Here is a 6,000-nt window from a genome sequence, read left to right as displayed (position 1 = left end):
TATAGGGAGTTACATGGGTTTGGTCCTGGATGTCCCTCCACATGGAAGAAAATATGAGAATGGAGGCTAAGAATTCCCCAGGAAAAATCAATGTATGGTTCAATTGACTTAGGCTTTTTCCTGCTAAATGGTGTGATATTTTAGGTTTGCCTCCCTGAAATAACAGATTTCTTAAATTGACATTATGGTATATGTAGCTAGATCATTCAGTGACACGACTACAGAGAGTATTTTATTTCTCTGCCACAGATGGCTAATTGCTTGACATGGCCTGTGATATTACACGTTCACCTTCAGAGGGAGGGTTAGCTTATTTTCGAGAATCCTAGGATACTTCCCTGGGTCTCTGTGTACTGATAATACGCCCCTACTGTCTCTTTAAAGCAAACACAATTCCTGAAGAAAGGCACATGTTTCGTCCCTCTACATTGGACAGATTTTCACCAGTTCTCAGGATCCCAGGCTCTTGCCTCTAATTAGTATGTTTTCTCAAACGGCAGCCTGAACAGCTAAGGTGTTTTGCGTTAAGCTAAAGATGGAGGTGGGGGGTGGGTGTGGGTGTGAAGAAGTGTGCTGAGTTACCGTGAATGAGGACCTGCGTCTAGCAGTTACCGTAGAAACGTGACGTCAGTAAGGCGACCGTCACGACTTTTTAATGGAGACCGAAGCGGCCTGGCTAAGAGAACAGGTTTTGCCTTCAGGGGTTCGGGAGTGAGTTGGAAGAGTGGGTACCCACGGTGGGGGCTGGGCCTCCCTGGGGTGTGGGGAGACAAAGGGGTCTACGTTCAAGTCGCCTCTTTCCCGCTTTGGGGCTCGATGCCCGGGCTGTCTCGACGGTAGAGCTATTGGGGTCCCGCCTGGCCCCAGTGAGTGCGGTGTCCTGCGCTGGAGCCACTTTCCTTCTAGAGGCAGGGGCGCGGCGGGTGAGACAGGTCCCCTCTCTGAGCCTCAGCGTCCCCCCTCTGTACAATGGGGATAAGAGTGCTGAACCCACAGGGTCGCTGAGAGCATTCAGTGATAACACAGGAGTAAGCCTGTGGCCCTGTGGTTATTGCGGGGTCGTGAGTGCCTGTATGAATTCAGGCCACTTCTTATTCCTTATTAACTTTCTTGTTACGGGACAAACGAGCAAAGGAGAAGAGAAAGGCCCTGGTGAGAAGTTCATTGTAACTTCTGCTTGTTATGATCAGGATCCAATTGTATCAGTGTCTCTAACCCAGTGCTTAGCACGGTGTGGGGCACAGTTACACCAGTAAAGCATGGTGACTGCTGGATCTCTCCCACCCTGTGCAGCTCCTCAGGCCGGTGGCCGAGCTCATATCAAGTGTCTGAAGGAAGCAGGCTGTGAGAGTCTGTGTCCAGAGGGCGGCTGGAGCTTCTACTCCAGATTCAAGGGCAGTGGTCCTGAGGAGACCCCAATGGTTCACACGTCTTTGGTGGGATCTGATTCCTGGTTCAAGTGAGTTCACAGATCTGAACAAAAGCATGTTGTGGAAAAGCTACTGTGAGGTTCACAGACTATACTTTTAAGATGTTTAGCAGGTGGAATGTCATTCCATCAGCAGCTCCATGCTTTGTAGTATCCCTTCCGACCCATCTGAGAGAAGCCTTTTTTTTTTTTTTTGGCTGAAAAGCAATGGATTGTCCAATTGGGAAGGAAGTTGGTCTTTAACATTCATTTGTAATAAATATACCCACATTATTCTCAGCTTATAAATAATAATCAGTGATTCCCTTGTCTCTCTCAGATGGGTGTGGAAATATGCAGTAGTTAGATCTTCCTAATAATTTAACATTGTAATGTAGATTCTTCCCTGGTGACTATGGCTTTTCCCCCCCTTTTGTAATCGTATTTTAAAAAGAACCAGACAGTTTCCAAGTTTTAGTTTAAAATGTCAATGATAGGAGTTCCCGTCGTGGTGCAGCGGAAATGAATCCAACTAGGAACCATGAGGTTGCGGGTTCGATCCCTGGCCTTGCTCAGTGGGTTCAAGATCTGGCATTGCTGGGGCTGTGGTGTAGGCCAGCAGCTGTAGCTCTGATTCGACCCCTAGCCTGGGAACCTCCATATGCCGAGGGTGCGGCCCTAAAAAGAAAAAAAAAAAAAGTCAATGATAGAACTTATTTTTTTTAAAAAGCATTTGTTGGAGTTCTCTTGTGGCACAGCGGGTTGAGGATTTGGCTTTGTTCCTGCAGCATGGGTTTGATCCCTGGCCCAGGAGTTTCCACATGTCCTGGATGCGGCCAAAAAAAGAACCCTTCTCCCAAATAATGACACTCAGGTACATTCCCTGAAATAACCATGCGAGTTCTGTCTTAAATATCATTATGATTTTCCTGGGGTATAATATTTTTATTTCTGTACTTCAGAAGGAAATGGACATCAACTTTCCCTAAATATTTGGGTATATTTTATTGCAAATGGTTATTTTGTTTATATGTAGCATGGACCAATTTGATAAGACACAGTTAATATTACAAGAGCATAATTGTAAGAATTTTTCACCTGATTAATTGTATCAGAGGTTTATGAATATATAAATATATTTCAAATTTTTTATTGAAGTGTGGTTGATATACAATATACTGTGCATGTTTAAAATATATGCTAAGGCGATATATGTATGCACCTGTGAATCCAGTACTATAGTCAATATAATGAACATATCCATCACCTCGAAAATCTTTCTCATGCCCCTTAGTAATCTTCCCACCTAGCTCTCTCCTGCCTCTTCACTTCACCCTACCTCGTTCCTACACAACCACTGATCTTTTGTCACCATAGATTAGTTTTCCTTTCCTGTGATGTAGAAATATTCTATTATGTGGATATGCCATAGTTTGTTCTATCCATTCACCTGTTAATAGATATTTGAGTTGTTTCCAATTTGGGGCTTTTGTAAATGAACTTTCTGTGAACATTTGTATATAATTCTTTGCTTGGTCATGTGATTTCTCTAAGTAAATACCTAGAAGAACAATGATGGGTTCATAAGATAGTTGTAAGGTTGACTTTGTGAGAAACTGCAAAACTTTTTTCCTAAGTAGTCACATCATTTTTTTTATTGCCCCCAGCAATGTATGAAATATGCGAGTTCTGTCTTCCACAACCTTGCCAATACTTGGTATGGTCAGTCTTTCTAATTTTGGACTTTTTCGGAAAGAGGTAGTCTTATAATGCTCAATTATATTTCCTAATGACTAGTGTTGAGCATCTTTTCATGTGCTTATTTGACATCTGTGTATCTGAGGTAAAGTATCTGTGCAAATCTTTTGTCTACTTATTTATTGGAGTCTCTCTTTCCCTCTTATTGACCATTGTGAGATTTTAAATTCTGGACAGCAGATACATGAATTGCAAATATTTTCTCTCAATCATTCAGTGGCTTATCTTTTATTTTTTTCTTTTTTGGCAGCCCCAAGGCATATGGAGTTCCCAGGAAGGGATAAGATCCAAGTGGCAGCTGTGACCTAAGCCAGTGCTATGGCAATGCTGATCCTTAACCCACTATGCCCTGCTGGGGATTTAACCTGCCGTCCCAGTGCTTCCAAGACACCATTGATCCCATTGCACCACAGCGGGAACTCCAGTGGCTTATCTTTTAATTCTCTCAGCAGTGTTTCTGGAAGAACAGAAATTTTAATTTTGTGGAAATTTACTGCATGAATTTTTTCATTTATGATTTTGCTTTTGCTTTTAATGTCATATCTAAGAAGTCTTCACCTAACCTAAAGTCAAAAGGATTTTTCTACTGTAACATTTCTAGAATTTTTATTTTTTAGAACTTAAAATATAGTTTTAGCCTTTATATTTACATCAGTGATTCTTTTTGCGTTAACATTTACAGGTGGTGCATTATCATAGTTTAGTTTGGGCATATGAAGATCCACTTGTCTCAGTACCACTTGTCTCAGTACCATTTGTTGAAAAGCCTCCTTTCTCCATTGAATTGCCTTTGTAGCTTTATTGAAAATCAGTTGTCCATATATGCATGGGTCTATTTCTGGACTTTTGATTTTGTTCCTTTGAGATATGCATATCTGCCTTCATCCCAATTCTAAACTGCCTTGATTGCTGTGGATTTATGAGTCTTGAAATAACATAGTGCTTATCCTTCAACTTTGGTTTTTTTTTTCTTTGCTTTTTTGGGGCCGCACCTATGGCATATGAAAGTCCCTAGGTTAGGCATTGAATGGGAGCTGCAGCTTACACCACACCCATGTTAACATCAGATCCAAGCTGCATCTGCAACCTACGCAGAAGCTTGCAGCAACACTGGATCCTTAACCCACTGATCGAGGCCAGGGATCGAACCCCAGTCCTCATGGATACTAGTCGGGTTTGTAACCTGCTGAGCCACAACGGGAGCTCCTGTTCTTTTTTTTCATAGTTGTTTTTCATAGACTAGGCTCTTTGTATTTTCACATGACTTTTAGAATAATCCTGTAGATTTATTTTTAAAAATATGTACAGTAGGATTTTTATTGGGATTGCATGGACTCAATCTATAGATCATTTTGGGGGGAATAGACATCTTAACAATAGTACTGAGTCTTCTGACCCAGTAGGATGATCCATCCCTCCATTTATATAGGCCTGCTTTAATTTTTCTCAGCACTGTTTTGCGGTATTCAGAAGTTAGACCTTGAACATTTACGGACATAGATGTGCAACATAGATTATCTCTATATCTCTTTTTTCTTCTGGCCATGCCCGTGGCATGTGGAAGTTCCTGGGCCAGGGATGGAACCCACGCCACAGCAGCAGCCCAAGCCACAGAAGTGATAACATCGGATCCTTAACTCACTGCGCCAGAAGAGAACTCCTAGTTCATACTTTTTAATGCTATTATCATGGTAATATTTTTATTGAAATTTCTGTATTACATTTTTCGCTGAAATGTCGGTAGCCAAATGTTGCTGGGGAATCTTTCTGATTGAAAGCACTGGTTACACTATGGAAAAGATACTTGATTCTTAACACCTATATTAGTCAGGGTTCTTTAGAAAAAGAGAACCACAAGTTCCCATTGTGGTCAGAGGTTCAGGACCTGACTTAATATCTGGGAGGACTCGGGTTCAATCCCTGGCCTTGCTTAGTGGGTTAAGGATCCAGTGTTTCTGCGAGCTGCAGTATAGGTCGCAGATGTGGCTCAAATCTGGCATTGTCATGGCTCTGGTGTAGGCCTGCAGCTGCAGCTCCAATTTGACCCCTAGCCTGGGAACTTCCATATTCCTTGGGTGCGGCTGTAAAAAGAAAAAAAAAAAAAAGAGAACTAATAGCATGTTTATAGATAGATATTTATTTTAAGGAATTGACTCATTAGTTTGTGGAGTTGATGGGGGAATCTGACAGGCTGGAGACTCAGGAAAGAGTTATAGTTGGAGTCTTAGGGGAAGTCTCCTGGAGAGTCACGAGGAGCTGGTGTTGTAAATAAAGTTCAAAGGTGCTTAATTGTGATCCCATGTAGGAAAGCAATCAGTGGTTGTCAGTGGGAGGGAAAGGCCACAGCACCTTCCAGTAATTATATTAATAGACATACCCCAGCTATCAGAGACCTCTGCATTTTAGACATTTAATTAATAGTATGCAAACATCAAATGTTTAGGTCAGGATTTTTCCAAGTGTGGTCCATGGACCACTTCATCAAAATTGTCCAGGGGTGCTTGATAAAACAGCAGAGTCCTGGAGTTCCCCTTGTGGCTCAGCGGTTAAGAAACCAACATAGTGTCCATGAGGCTGCGGGTCTGATCCCTGGCCTCACTCAGTGGGTTAAGGATCTGGCATTGCTGCAAATGGCAGCACAGTTCACAGATGTGGTTGAATCTGGCGTTGCTGTGGCTATAGTGTAGGCTGGCCGCTGCAGCCCTGATTCAGCCCCTAGCCTGGGAACTTCCATATGCTGCATGTGGGGCCCTAAAAAAGTGGGTGGGGGGGGAAGAAACATCAGAGTCCTGGGCTTACCTAGGTTTGCTGTATCTAAAATAGAGAGATGGACT

General features: G+C 42.5%; 1 long non-coding RNA gene across 3 annotated transcripts in view; it reads left to right on the top strand.

Moving 5' to 3' along the window:
• The first annotated feature begins 646 nt into the window (after positions 1-646).
• The window catches only part of LOC106508237 (uncharacterized), a 39,294-nt gene continuing 33,940 nt past the window's right edge, over positions 647-6,000 (top strand). For 2 of the 3 annotated variants that reach the window (XR_014834821.1, XR_014834819.1), the window contains exons 1-2: positions 647-711; positions 1,294-1,459. This is a non-coding gene — a long non-coding RNA (uncharacterized LOC106508237). The remainder of the gene's footprint in view (positions 712-1,293; positions 1,460-6,000) is intronic. The other variant, XR_014834820.1, reaches the window with a different exon arrangement.

Source organism: Sus scrofa, chromosome X (genome assembly GCF_054392235.1).
Source record: "Sus scrofa isolate SSC_HxYL_T2T_F1_AM1 chromosome X, Sscrofa_HxYL_maternal_Yorkshire_Landrace_v2.0, whole genome shotgun sequence".
Lineage (NCBI taxonomy): Eukaryota > Metazoa > Chordata > Mammalia > Artiodactyla > Suidae > Sus > Sus scrofa.
The sequence above is the reverse complement of the archived record's forward strand: the minus strand, read 5'-3'. Positions and strand labels throughout refer to the sequence as shown.